Raw genomic sequence first — 15,438 nt, forward strand, 5'->3', positions numbered from 1 at the left:
GGACAAAAAGCATGATTTAGGAAAAATTAAAGGTATTTCAGGGAATTAGAGCAAATTTATGGGAATTTTTTGATATTTGGGGGTTCTAGGCGGGTGGGGGGCTTGATTTTGCAGGGTCTTGCATTCCAGGGCTGCAGGATCATGTCCAGGGAGGCTATAGTTACCAGGAACAGGCATAGGACACCAACGAGATGGGATTCTGCTCAGGAAACCATTTATTCAGCTCAGGAACAAACTCAGATCCAGAGACAGCCCCAAACAGAGGCAGGGAAATGGGGTTTGAGAACCAGGGTGGAGTTCAAGGTCAGGGACCACTGGGGACACAGTAAGGGAGAAACCCCAGGGGCCCAAACCAAATCAGAAATCCCTGGGCTGCCACCCCATGAGGGGTCCAGGGTGGTTTCTTCCTGGGCTTGCAGGGCCCAACCTCTGAGGCAGAGGGATGGAATTCCCTCTTGCCCATGCCTCTCACTTTAACAGTGTTCATTTGAAACTAAATCTTTGCCTCCCTGGGCAGGGGAATCTCACAGAAAAACTCAGTAATGGCCTCCTGCTCCATTCATCATCCCCAAACTTTGGCTGTCTCATTCCAGACTCTACCTCACCTCCCCAGTCCAAACCCCAACCCATCCCATCCCTGCTGGACATCAAGACCCCATTCCCAAGCTCTATTTCCTGCATTTCACACCTCCCAAACTCCATCCCACCCATCCAATGCCCATCTCACCCCTCCTGATTTGCATCCCACTTCACCCAGTCCGCTTCCAACCCCATTCCACCTGATGCCTTTAGAAGGCTGACCTAGAACAGGGGCTGGACAGAGTTAAGAATAAAGTCTATTAAAAGGCCTTAAAGGATTCACCTTGGGCAGTACAAGAGCCTGGCCAGGGCTACACCCAACCAAAAATGGTCACAAAAATGGACAACTCATCACGAGGTTTCACATTCTTAGAAGTTTAGGTCCATCTGCATATTGCAATCTATTCATTGTCCAATTACAGCTTCAGATGATGAAGTCCCATCCTTCTTGTTTTCTCTTTTCAGTCCACACTTGTTCATGCTTTTGGGCTGAAACTTCTAACGACTGTCCTTGGTATCAAGCTAGAAAAGGAATTGTTTTGTCTACCTACTCTGTGAAGAGAGCTCACTAACAATACGAAGTTCAAAGCTACAAACCCAGGCAGTGTAGAATATGAAAAATATGAAAGCTAAAACTTAAGGTAACACACCCTGAGGGGCTGTAGAATTGAATTATTTTGGAGAGGGATTGAGTAGGATTCAGTGGCATAGAGTGGTTTTGAGGTGACAGATAGAAGCCTCTCGTCTCTTTGAGTGCCAAGAAAAGGAGACAACTCCACCAAATAACCCCACAACCCCCAAATACTCCCAAGTACCTCCCAGATTCCCTTGAAGCACTAGTAAAATGTGAGGTTTTAGATGCCTTTGATGAATTTGTTGATTTTTACCACTGTTTGTCTGTTTTAAATAGATGAAGATGAATCAAAAGATAATTGAAACCAAAATAAAATTACCTCCAGCCCAGTGTGTTCCCAACACAGATCACTGGGAACGTGGGTCATCAGGTCCTGCCCAACGTGGGTCCTCTGATGGGGGATGGAGCCAGGGAAGCGCACGAAGCTCTTCCTGCACTTGGGGCACTCGCAGGGCTTCCCTTACTGGTGCCTCTGTTGGTGTTTGGTCAAGTGAAAGCTCCTGGAGAAGCTCCTCCCACAACTGGGACATTCGTAGGGCTCTCCCCAGTGTGGATGCGCCGGTGCCTGATGAGGTGGGAGTTGTGCTTGAAGCCCTTCCTGCAGTCAGGGCAGCAGAACGGCCTCTCATCCATGTGAATCCGCTGGTGATTGCGGAGATGGGAGCTGGTCTGAAATGTCTTCCCACACTGAGGACACTCATAGGGGCTCTCCCCAGTGTGGATCATCTGGTGGATGGTCAGTTGGGACCTCCATCTGAAGGTCATCCCACATTTCTCACACTCATAGGGTCTCTCCCCAGTGTGGATCCTCTGGTGGATGGTCAGGTTGGAGGTGTGGCTGAAGCTCTTCCCACATTCCCCACACTCGTAGGGCCTCTCCCCAGTGTGGATGCGCCGGTGACAGATGAGACTGGAGTTTCTCTTGAAGCCCTCCCCACAGTCAGGGCAGCGGAAGGGCCTCTCATCCGTGTGAATCCGCTGGTGCAGGAGGAGATGGGAGCTGCTCTGAAACCTCTTCCCACACTCAGGACACTCGTAGGGCCTCTCCCCAGTGTGGATGCGCTGGTGGGTGATGAGTTTGGAGCTGCAGCTGAAGTCCTTCCCACATTCACCACACTCGTAGGGCCATTCCCCAGTGTGGATCATCTGGTGGCAGATCAGTTTGGTGCTCCGACTGAAGCTCTTCCCCCACTCCAAGCACTTGTAGGGCTTCTCCCCATCCTGAAGCTGCTCATGGACCACCAGCTCAGAGCCCCGGCTGGATCTCTGGCCACCTTCCCGGCACAGGGTGGGTCTTTCCTCCTCAGAGCACCCTAGGCAGCGTTTGGAGCCCCTCCTCCTGCAGGATCTCTGAAGCTTTTCCTCTCCATTGGATTCCTGTGCTGTGGAGCTGCTCAAAACGGCCTCTTCCATGAGGTTCTGCAGTGGGGATTTGTCCTCCCTGGTCTCCATCCTCAGCTCCTTGTCTGGGGGAGGAAGGACAAGGAGAGGATGGGATTTGCCTCCGTGCCAGAGGGAAGGGGAAGGAGATCCCCCCAGTGCGTCCCCGGCAGGACGGTGTCGGCAGCGGGGTTGTCCTGCAGCCGGAGGCCATGCTGGGCTGGGAGATGGAGCAATAGAGAGGGGGAAAGGGGCACTGACTTCCTCCTCACCTGCCTGGGTGTCCTGGGGCATCTTCCTCTTCCTCACAGCCTCCTTCTCCATCCGGCCAAGGTTTGGGAATGGGAAATCCTGGTTTGGGGAAAAATACAATTCATGAGCACGTTGGATTAGGGGGTTCCTCCTTCCCAAGTCCATCTTTAGAAATCCCAAGCCTTCCATAAAAACCTCCCAAACACCAAGATTCAGCCCTGAAAATGCCTCCCAGGAGTTCCCCATCTCTGGTCTGTCCCCTTTGGTGTTCAGGGGTTCCTCCCTGTCCCAGCTGCTGGGGGTCACGCTTGTACTGGGGGTCCTCTGTCTACTCGGTCCCTGCCCTGCCCAGGCTGCTGGGAATGCGAGGAATCCAAAAAGTTCCCTCATTTCCATCTCCTCACTTAGGGATGGTGGGAACTCCCCAGTGTCCCCCAAGGGGCATTTTCCACTCAGCTTTGCAGTCCTTAAGTCGCAAATATCCCCTCCAAAAAACCCAACCCAGGGACCCCCCAGGATATCTGGGCTGAGGTCCCCCTCTCGGGGCACCTGGGAGATGTGGGGTGATGATCCCACAGGTGGGGGACTGTGAATTCCGGGAGTTCTTGACCTCTTGGTTCCTTCTCCTTTCCCTGATCCTCCTTTGTCCCTCCTCTTCCTGTTGAAGTTCATTTAAAAAATTATGGTCAGTCCCAGGGGAAGAACTCACCCTTGGTTTTGTATAAGGTCAGTCCCTACCTAACCTCCCTTTTCTTTTCCCTATCCCATTGGCTGTAACCCCCCTGTATCCCCTGGCCACCCCCTCCCCCAAGTTTAAGAGACAGCACCTGAGGAATCTCAGCCACTTTCTTGCCCTGGGCGATGCACATACAATGAACCCAGGACCACGCCTCGTAAATCTGAGCCTTCTTTGTCTAAAATACCTTAGGTCCATGTTGGATATATTTTGAGACCCCTTCCCACCCCTGTTCTGTGAAGTGCGGACACATCCCCATGGGGGACAAGAATGAAGGGGTTTGCGGAGTATTTACAAAATCTTCCTCCCTCTCCTCCCCTTCCATCCCTCCTCCTTCTCCTCCCTAACGCCAGCTCCTTCTCCTACTTCCATCCCTTCTCACTCTCCTTCTTCATCCCTCATCTTCCATCCCTTCTCCTCCATCCCTCCTCCTCCTCCCCCAGGAGCAGCGACACCCTCAGTGCCCCGTTCCCAAACCCCTCAAAGCCCACTGCAGGAGCGGTGATGGAGCCGGGACAGGTCGGGATGAGCAGCGCGGGGCTCTCCGCTGCTCCCACCCGGTGGGGACGGGGGGAACACGGCCCGGGGAAAAGGAGAGGGAAACTGGGAAAATTGGGGGCTGCAGATCCAACCTGGGGCTGGCTGGGGACCCTGGCTGGGGACTGCCAGCAACTGGGGCTCCTCTGGGGAGATGTGGGAGGGGGGAACACAGAGAGGGCTGGGGGATCCCAGGAGTGGCAGCACTGGCAGGGACTGGTTTGTACTTGGATCATCCTGGCAGTGGCTGAGATTGCACTGGCTGTGTACTGATATCATACTGGGATCATACTGGCAGTCAGTAGGAGCCTGCAGGGGGCAATTGAGACCAGGTTGTGAGGAACTGTGAATATGCCCTGCGCTCCCCAGAACCCCGGGATTGCCCCCCATATGTCACATGTGTCCCCCAGACCCTTCAGGATCCCCGAGTGCCCCCTCAGTGCCCATTCGGGACCCCTCAAAGTGTCCCTGGATCCCTGAATGCTCCCGATCCCACAGATGCCCCTTCCAGCCACTCCTGGGAGTTCACCTCCCATCATCCCACAACACAGTTTTTCGCCCAAACCTCCTGCCGTGCCCCGCGCCCTAAAGAGCACCGGATAGAGCTCCCCAGGTTCCCCCCAAGTGCTCCCGAGCCGTATACATTCGCCCCAAGCACCAGCAGCCACGACTCGGACACAAAAATATTCTCCAAGGGCTTCCCCACACCGCCGAACGCGTTTTCCGATACACTTCCGGAACTACAGCTCCCATCATGCTCCGCGGCGCCCTTAGAGCGCTATTCCAGCCGGGACTTCATCTCCCGTCATGCCCCGCGCCTCACCGGAACCCATTGGAGCTGCGCCTACAACTCCCGTGATGCTCCGCGGCCCCATTAAGCCTCATTATACCGGTGCCTACATCTCCCGTCATCCCCCGCGGCCCAGAGAGCCCCGTTACAGCCCCCCAAGTGCCCGCCCGGACCCCGAAGGGCCCCCAGATTCCCCTCCCTGACCTCCAAGTGCCCCCCTAGACCCCCAGGTGTTCCCCCTGACCCCGAACTGTCCCACAGAATCCCCAAGTCCCCCTCCAAGTGCCCACCTGGCTCTCCCAAGTGTCCTCCAGACCCCCAAGTTCTCTCTAAATTCCCTCCCCAGACCTAAAACTGCCCCAAATGTTCCTCAGAAAAGTCTCCATGGACCCCAAAGTGGCTCCTTTCAACCTGTCTGAGAATAATTTAAAAATTATGACCAAAGGACTAAAAATAGGTGTAATTAGCATAAAGAGGGAGCAATAGTGGTCAATTAATTAAAGAAGGGGATTGTGGTACTTAGTACCAAAGACCAATAATGTTTTCAGTTGCGCAAAATGTATCAATTCGTTCATATAAGTATAAAAATTACGTTATAAAAATACAGAATAATATTATAAAAATAAAATTTTAGTTTTTATTAATTAATTAGATTTTAATGATAAAGAAAAGTTGATAAAGGTTCTCAATGCTTTGGGATGTCAGTCCCAGGTGGACGATGTCAGACATGCTGAGGCTCGGGGTGAGGAGCAGGTTGTCCAAACAGCGGCAGCCCACAAGGGGCTCACTCTTCTCTGTGACCAGACCTCCTCAGGAGACATTCAGCATCAAGATCACTTGGGGAATGCTTCTGTCTCCTCTTCTCAAGAAAATAAAAAATACACCCTTAATTTAAAAAAAAAAAAAAAAGTGGTGGATTTTCAAATCTTCCTCCTCAACAGAACTCCAAACTGATTCCAAGCAGCTGCACAAGCCTTGGACTTGAAGACAGTGGAAGGAAGAGAAAGAGTTCCCGAGGCTTTCTGTATTTTAATGAACCCCAGGGTGGATTTGGAGCTGGGTCCAGGACCCTCAGGCACTGAGAGAAGGTTGAAGAAGCTGCTCAAGGAGTCAGAAGCAAAACTCCAAGTCCCTTGGAGCATCCCTGGGCCCCACTGACTGCCAGCTCCTGGCACACTCAGCCATGGCATGGTCCAGGCCCACGCTGGGACACCTCCTGCACCAAAATTCTACCCTGGCAGGGACTTTTCTTTCTCCTCCCCTCCAGGCTGAACCTGCCAAGCCGCACTTTGGGGAGGTTTCCTTCTCTTGCCACTGCCAAGGAAAGCTGTGTCTCCTGCTGTTCACAAACAGAGAAGAGCTGCTGGGGGATGTGGTAGTTGGAGGCTGCCTGGGGTACAGTGGCCATGAAATCATCGAGTTTTGAAATATTCTGTGAAAGAAGGAGGGGCATCAACAAAACTCCTACACTGGACTTACGAAGAACAGACTTCAGCCAATTAAGGATGCAGATTTGGGGAGTACCAAAATCAGGTACTGAGTTTTTTAAGGGAAACAGCCTTTTAAAACAAAGGATTCCAGGAAGGATGGACACACTTCAAGAAAAAAAGTCTTGAAGGAGCAGGAACAGCCGGTCCCTCTCTGACAAAATATGAGCTGGTGAGGAAAATGACTGGCCTGGGTGTGCAGGGAGCTTTTGGAGGAACTCAGGGAAAAGATGAGGGTACATCACCTTTGGGCAGAAGGGCAGGCAACTCAGGAAATGTTTAAGGATGTCATTAGGTCATGCAGAAAGAAAAGTAGAGAGGTGAAAGTTCAATTAGAACTTAACCTGGATCCCTCTATGAAGGATAATAAAAATGTTTTTATAAATACATTATAAATACATTATATATACAATAATATAAATACATTAATGGCAAAAGGAAGGCTATGGACAACCTCCATTCCTTATTGAGGGGGATATGGTTACCAAAGATGAGGAAAAGGCTGAGGTACTTAACCCCTTCTTTGCCTCAATATTTAATAAAACGTAAACATAAAATTTTAAATATTTAAGAAACATTAAATAAATAAAACCACCTTTTCAATATCAAGACAGGTTTTCCTCAGGACAAGTGTTCTCCTGAGCTGGTAGATGGGGACAGGGAGCAGAAGAGCCCCCTGTAATCCAGGAGGAAGCAGTCAGAGACCTGCTGAGCCACTCAGATGCTCACAGGTGGATGGGATCGGATGGGATCCATGCTAGGGGGATGAGGGAGCTGGTGGATGAGCTCCCCAAGCTGCTCTCCATCATTTCTCCTCATCAGTCCTGCCTCACTGGGGAGGTCCCAGAGGACTGGAGGTGCCAGTGTGAGCCCGTCCCCCAGAAGGGCTGGCAGGAGGCTCTGGGGAACTGCAGGCCTGTCAGCCTGAGCTTGGTGCCTGGTGAGGTTTTGGAACAGACCCCCTTGAGTGCCATCACACGGCACCTCCAGGATGGCCCAGGGCTCAGACCCAGCCAGCGTGGCTTTAGGAGGGACAGGTCCTGCCTGACCAACTTGATCTCCTTTTATAACCAGCTGACCCGCCTGGTGGGTGCGGGAAAGGCTCTGGATGTGTCGAGCTGGACTTCAGCAAGGCCTTGGACACGGAGAGCCACAGCATTCCCTGGAAAAGCTGCAGCCCACGGCTTGGACAGGAGCACTCTTTGCTGGCTGCAGAACTGGCTGGAGGCCGGGCCCAGAGAGTGGTGGGGATGGTGCTGCATCCAGCTGGTGTCCAGTCCCTGGTGGTGTCCCCAGGGATCTGTGCTGGGCCCAGGCCTGGTTAGTATCTTCACTGAGGGTCTGGCTGAGGGGGTCGAGTCCAGCACTCAAAAATGGCAGATGACACCAAGCTGTCTGCGAGTGGGGATCTGCTGGAGGGCAGGACAAGGAGACACAGCCTTAAGCTGCACCAGGGCAGGTTTAGGCTGGACAATAGGAAGGAGTTCCTCCCAGAAAGGGTGATTGGGAATTGGAATGGGCTGGCCAGAGGGGAGGTGGCGGAGTCACTGTCCCTCTCCAGTGCTTTGGGGGAGTGACATCAATCTCTGTGCAATAACTGATTTTGCTTTAAAACAATTGCTTCAAAATTGCTTCCTATTTCACCCTGAGTGTTTGTGGTTTTATATTAGTTGATACTTGGTGAGGAGGGAAGAAGCCACCCATGCAAATGTTTATTCTAGGAGGGGGCTTCTAAGAGCTTCCTCTGTGCTTACAAAACCAACAGCTGGCTGGCTCTGAGAATTGACAACCTATTGAACCATTTAGAAGCTGTATCCTCCTGTGTGAAATCCACATTTTAAAGACGGGCAAGCCCAGGAAAGCTCTCTGTTGTTTCCAGCTGTGAAGAGTTAACTGGGTGCTGATCAGGCCGGCCCTGCTCCAGCCTGGCCTGCACCGAGCCGGGCTCCGCCAGGCCCCGGGAGCGGCTCTGGGCTGGGCCAGGCCCCTTCACCACGGCCCGCGCGGCCCCAGCGGCTGCCGGGCACAGGGAGGGGAAGCCATCGGCCCGCAGCTGGAATTGAAGGGAGCAGGGGCCTGGGACCAGCCATGTGGGCAGAACAGCCACGACTGTTCTGGCCGGGCCCCCCGAGATCTTGGCACAGCCCCAGCGATGCCTGAAATCCATCACCGTGACTGCTTCGGCCACTGCCCAGCAGAAACCATCATGAGCATCTGCAGGTCTGGGTGAGATATTAACTCTTTCTGTGCACAGATGAGACCTGCAGACCTCGATCCTCCCCTTGGGTGAGAGGAAAGGACAGAGTGGGAGACTAATGCCACAAGTATGGTAGGCTACACCTGTCTTCATATGTCATTGAATTAGAGAAAAACTCTCTCCAGGGCAAATTATGCAACACTTTGCCTCACAATCCATCTGCCTAAATTACCAGTGTAATTTAGGCAGATGGATTGTGAGGCAAAGTGTTGCATAATTTGAGTTAGATCTTAATTACAATCCGATTAGAGCAAATCAACATTGTGTGAATGGCAAGAAGAATTTGCTTGTCAACAGATGAATATGTCCCACTCAAGAATGAACAAAATCTGCCTTTACTTGGAAGAAAGGAGACATGGAGCAATGCAGTATTTGGGTTTTATCCAGTGATAAATGGGGCAAGAAGCTGTAACAACTCACCTGTTTTACAGAACACAAGTACTGATAGAGCCAATAGTGCACCCACATTGAAGGGATCTTCCAGACATTCCTTTATTTCTTAACAAGGAATGGGCAGCAAAATGCTGGCATTTATCTGAACTGGAAGCCATGTTCCTCTCCTGTTTCTCCTTGAGCACACTGTTCTCTGCAGACTTCACTGTGCAGCCCATCAATCCTCTCTTGGCCAACAGCTGAATGGCACAGGTGCCAGCATCATCACCCCAGCATTATTCCAGCACTGCTCTGCTGGTGCACAGGAGTACAGAATGGCTTGGCTTGGGACATTTAAAGGCCATCTAGTGCAGTGCCCTGCAGAGAGCATGGACACCTTTAGATCAGGTTGCTCAGAGCATGAGCTTGGATGTCAGCAGGGATGGATGCCCACCTCTCTGGGCAACCTGTGCCAGGGTTTCAAAACCCACAGTGTAAAAAACATCTTCATTAGGTCTAGTCTGAATCTACTGTCTTTTAGATTGAAAAGATTCCCCCTCAGTCTTGTCACAACAGGCCCTACTAAAAATTCTGTCCTGTCTTTTCTAAAAGCTCCCTTAAAGTACTGAAAGGTAGCAATCAGGTCTGCGTGGAGCCTTCCCTCTTCCAGGCTGAACACCCCCAGCTATCCCAGCCTGTCTCCAAAGCAGAGGGGCTCCAGCCCTCAGAGCATTCTGTCCCTCCTCTGGACTAGCTCCAACAGGACCATGTCTTTTCTGTGCTGGGCACCCAGAGGTGGATGCAGTACTCCAGGTGGGCTCGCACCAGAGCAGAGGAGTGGTGGAATCACCTCCTTCAAGCTGCTGGGCACCCTCATTTGGAGGCACATGGCTGGCTCATGTCCAGCCTCTCTCCTTGCAGCAGCCACAAGTCCTTCTCAGCAGGGCTGCTCTCCATCCCTTCATCCCCCAGCCTGTGAGATCAGCTGGGCTGGGACCCTGTCATAGCCCTTGACAGAGCTGCTGGGCAGGATGAGCTCCCTAGTGAAGAAGGCAGATCCCACTCCCCACACAATTCCACCCTGGCCATGAGGTCACAGAAGGCTCTGGGGTGACAGCAGGCTGAGGTGGCAGCAGGCTCTGAGGTCACAGAGGTCCCAGAGCCCCGTGGTTGCACAGCACCACGAGGACCGAGCAGTCAGTCCTTGACCACGACTGTTGCGGCAGCAGCGGCGGTGGCAGCAGCTGTGCTGACATTGGGACAGCGGTGTCAGGACAGTGGTGGCAGCAAGAGCTGCAGGACTGGCAGAGGGCAAGGCACCATGGCCTTTGCTCTGCACCTCCTCCTCCTGCTCCTCCTGGCAGTGGCCCTGCCTGAGAGGGCTGCCCAGGCTGCTCCATGGGGAGCAGGGCGAGCAGGTGAGCCGGCGGCCTGGCTTCCCTTTCCTGGGACAGTGCTCCCTTCTCCCTGGGAAGCACTGGGGATGGTTTTCCCCAGAGCTTTAGGGAGGGTTTCCTCTGTGGGAGGGAGAGAATCCTCAAGGGCCCTGGGTCGGTCCTGCCGCCAATCCAGAGATGTTGCACAGGGCCTGCAAAGATGCTGGAGTGTGACCAGAGCCAGCCCAGAGCTCTCCAGGCCCCTCTGCAGCTTTGGCCATGTCCACTGACATCTGGCTCCCGTGGCCTTCCCCCAAACCCCTTGCAGTGCCCAGTTCCCTAAGGCAGAAGGGGATCCCAGCACACCATGGAATGGTTCTGATCTGTGCTCCCTTCCAGATTGGGATCGTGACATGCAGCATCTGGAAGTATTGGTAGATGGCGGTTTGAAGACCTTGCCAGATGCTGGAGGCAAGTTCTCAATGTCCCTTTTTCCACAGAATAATCAGTGTCAATGTGGCAAGACCTCACTCACGTGCCATTTCCCTTGAGAGTCTGAAGGTTGATGGATTCTGGAAACCTCGCCCTGCTCCCTTCTGGAGCCCTGAGTGATCCCACAGCATTGCTGTCAGTGGGAGGAAGGAGCATTTAGCTGTCAATCTTCTTCCCGTGTGCAATGCCAGTGTCTATTTCCATATGCTCTGTGCAGCCACAGAGAAGAACAGAGAGGGAAGGGGCCAAGGCCAGGGCTGTGCCCTGGGGCTGTGCCTTGTGTGGCTCCTTTGCCAGCCCCAGGGAGCCTGAGCTGCTCCAGCTGCCACTGCCAAGCCCTGGCCCTTCCTGGGGCTCAGTTCAGAGCTGCTGGCAGCTCCAGGGAGTCCTTTCTCCCCTGTCTGCCATGCAAGGGGCTCCTTCCATCCCAGTGTGGGGCCACTGCAGGCACGTGGTCCCCCTGCTCCTGCTCCTGAGTGGAAGGTGGAGAGGAGGGAGTGCTTTGGAGGGCAGCAGTCACCCAGGTGCACTCACTGCCACTCCAGCCTGAAGAAGAATCTTCAGCAGTGTCATGGGAGCTGTTCTGTCCTGACTTTCTTTGCAGATGAACCTGATGATGAAGATGATCTGGATTCCCCTGATGATGAAGATGATCTGGATTCCCCGTCCATATCAGTTACTGAGCCTGATGATGAGGAAGATTATGAGGGTAGGTCAAGGCCTTTCCCCCTGGGAGAGCTGCCAGCTCAGAGCCCAAGGCTCGGCCAGGGCGGCTTCGCTGCAGGTGCCAGGACAGAGCTGTGCACGTGTGTGCCCTCGCCCTGCGTGATCCTCTCACTGCTCCTATGGCTCAGTGCTGCCTGTGCAGCAGAGATGAGAGAAGCTTCTGTGGCTGTTGAACTACAGGTGTGTCTGCAGGGGGGACTTTCCCAGCTCCTGAGCTGGATTCTGCAAGCAAGCCCAGATCCCATCACAGGGGTGTGCTGCATCCCTGCTGACCCCACAGGCTGAGCACGGGTTCTGTGGGATCCATTCCTGGGAAATGGAAATACTTTATATTTTGGTCCCCTGGGAAAGAAGAACAAACCTATAGGAGATAGTAATGTAGCAATGGGGGAACTCAAATATCTGGACATAATCCTGAATGACCTGGAGGGACGCTGTGGTGGGTCCATGTCCCTCAGCCTTCTCCTGAGACTCAGCAGCCAGGGGCTTTCTCTGCACATCTGGACACTCTGTGCCCAGTACAGCAGGAAGGGATCCATGGCAGCCTCACTGCCCCACTGCTGCTTTCATGCCCTGCAGAGCTGTTTCCAAGCCCTGGAAGGAGCTGCAGCTTCTCCCCAGCCTCTGCAGGAAGGCATTTAGCATCAGCTGACAGAGAGCCCAAAGTGCAGCACAGGCCATGCACACCCTGAGATCCCCTGAGATTTCCTGGTATCGGGGCAGTTCAGGTTTAGGGTCTGTTTGGAAGAGGGGTGGCCCTGGAGGATTTCCAAAACCCTGGGCATTTTTCTGATCCTTATCCATGTCTTTGGCAAGTATTGCCTGGAGAAGACCAGCACAGCACAGAGAAATTGTGCCATTCAAGCTCGGGGGGTTGAGCAGTCTTGTGCCAAGGGGTGCCAAGGTGCCTGCAGGCCCCAGCTCTGGGTGAAACAGAGAATGTCCTGGCCGTATCCAGTGTGCTGCCAGATCAGCAGTGGAGCACAGCACAGTCTCACGTTGCCCACTGCTCCCACAGATGCAGCCGGCACCACAACACATGCTCAGAATATCTGGGAAAGCATGAGAAGAGTTTTCTACCAGGGAACACATGGTTTGATTAAGTTAATGGCCATTGTGGCTGGTGGAGCACTTTTCCTGATGATATGCTGTGCTGGAATCTGGTATTGCTGGAAGAGAAAATGGTGAGTGTTTTGCTGATCTCGCCCTCAAACAGCTTCTTGAAAGGCTGCTCATAGTCAGGAGACATTCCCAATGAGGCTGCTGTGGACTTGTGGCTAGTCCTTGGTTGTCCAAATAACTCTGCTGAGAATTCTGCTGCTGCCCAGGCCTTTAATTGGCCTCTTAATTGCGGGGCCTTGTCCTGGGGAGCCCGCTGGGGCTGCAGCCAGTGCTGGCTGCCACTGAGGCTGCCTGGCCAAGAGCAGCCCCAGGAGCAGCGGGCAGAGACAAAGCAAGGTGGGCAGGAGAAAGCGCGGGGACGAGATTGCCCTTGAAAGGCAGAGGCGCTCTGGGGCCCGCTCCTGGCCAGGGACCCTGCCCAGAGCCATACCCTGCTCGCCAGGATGCCAGCAGCAGCTGGGGGCCTCAGCCACCTCCTCTCTCCACAGGACCACCTCTGCAGCTTCAGAAGACCAGCCAAAGATTTTAGTCTCTGAGAAGCTGACCTGTTATCCTCGCTCTTCACATCTCTCCCCATCTGCTGTGCTGTGGCTGCATCCCCGTCTTGAGGGCATCCCAAGACTCGGACCTCCCAAGCGAGACCCTCTGCCCCTGAGCCCCCTGACCCTGGTCCCTGGCCAGGACTGAAATTGGGCAGCCCCTGTCCACCAGAGCAGGGGTTGGCCCATGTTTTTTGTTCTAATAAAGAGATGGAGCTGTCACCCCAGTGTCCGGCTGGTACCACCAGCAGAGCCCACACTTCACCAGCCCTGCTGAGCTCCATGTCCAGGAGCAGCCGGGGGTGCCCACAGTGTGGGCAGGCAGGAGCCAGGCAGGGGCTGCTGTGGCCAGCAGTGGGGCACTGAGGGGCTGGGGGAGCCCATGCTGAGCGTCCCTGGGTTGTGAGGGCATGATGAGTTTGGCGGGAGAAATGCAGCACTCAATATGAATGATCAGCAAGTCTCATTTATTGGTAACTCTAACACCACTTATATAGCATCAATAATTAGGCTCATACATAGTGCAAAAAGTAAGCTCATTATTGGATACTTCATTTAAGGTCAACTCCACCTAATTCCACATTCCTGTGATCGCTCATCTATGCTGAATTCACATTCTTCTGATCACAGCGTCCTGTTCTCAGTTAACAGCTATCACCAAGGCCTTCCTGACTTTGCAACATCTCACACCAACTGTACTCTATTGTCTCATTCTTTCCCAGCTAACTGCTGCATGGGAACATGACCTTTGCTCTCTAGCCATTCCTCTATAATTCCCCTGTTTTCTTTTTGTACTAACAAAACTGTAGAAGTAGCCTTTTTTACCATGTTTTGCAAGCATTGCAGTATGCAAGGAATAAACAATAACACAATCAAAATGATCAATATAACAACAATTGCCATTTGTGCCAAATTTTTTAACCATCCTGTTAAAGACCTAGGGATTGAAACCATTCCTCTAAAGGATTTGTTTCTATGGTTAATTTTTTCATATTGCTCTGTAGTTGTTGAAGACGAGCATGAATAGACATTGAATGATCAGAAAGATTCATGCAACACATCCCATCAAAATCCTCACAGCCATGGCCTTGTGCTAATAGCAAAAAATCAATAGCAGCTCTATTCTGCAATACAGCATGCCTAACACTCTTCATATCCAAAAGCAAATCAGACAAAACCTTTGATGTAATATTAAACTGTTTTCCTGTCCAGCATGCCAATCGTCGTAACTGTGTTAAGGCTTGAGCACTAGATACTCCAGGTGTAAAAATAGATGACACAATCACTGTAGGACGTTCCCAAAGTTCAACCTGATCCTTGCATTCTGGCCCCAATTGGAACACACTTCTCTTTGTTCGTAACCTGGTTCTATTGGCTCCTAATAGTTGCTGTACAGTGGGTGCAAACAATGTCAATTTCCCAAAATAACAAGGCCCACCATAAAGGTTTGCTGGCAATCCTTGCCATGCACGATCTCCACAGATTAGAAAAATACCAGGTAGTAATTGTAAAGGTGTACTACTAGAATTTACTTTGTGAGACCAATTGCCACAGTATGCATCATTATTTTGCAAATATAGCAAATTTTGTGGAGAAACATTTGTACCATTTGGCCCATGAGACCTTTTTGCATAATTGTTCCTAGCCCAATTGACAAAAACCAAACAGTAGTTGCTAGGGGCTGAGCCTAACAGTCTTAACTCTTGTGGTTCTGACCCAGTAACATTTAAACCTGTAGCAATGTACCAATTTCGAGCACCAATGGGATTTGCTGAGATTAAAACTGTGTCACAGATATTGATCGTGAATTTACCTGATGGAATTTCACATAATGTTTTGTTTGCTTCCTTGGGTGTTTTCCAATTCTTTGTCCAGTTTTTAAACATTGTGGCATTGAATGAATCATCCAAAGGTGCGCCCACTAAACAAGTTCGAAAAGGATCCGAAGGGGTAGCCATTGAAAGGCAAAAAGTATCCTGTCCAGTTTGATTAGCCCACGTTACCCACATATTTTGTCTTTCATCCATGTCAATAAAAACCCTTCATTGCCCTCTATTATAGTAAACCACAACAACAACCTGATCAGAGGTAGTCCTTTAAGGACTTTAAAAGGATTGTGGCAGTTCAGCCAGCATCTTGGCTGGATCCCATGTGAGATC

Source organism: Cyanistes caeruleus, unplaced genomic scaffold, assembly GCF_971803275.1.
Source record: "Cyanistes caeruleus unplaced genomic scaffold, bCyaCae1.hap1.1 HAP1_SCAFFOLD_101, whole genome shotgun sequence".
Classification (NCBI taxonomy): Eukaryota; Metazoa; Chordata; class Aves; order Passeriformes; family Paridae; genus Cyanistes; species Cyanistes caeruleus.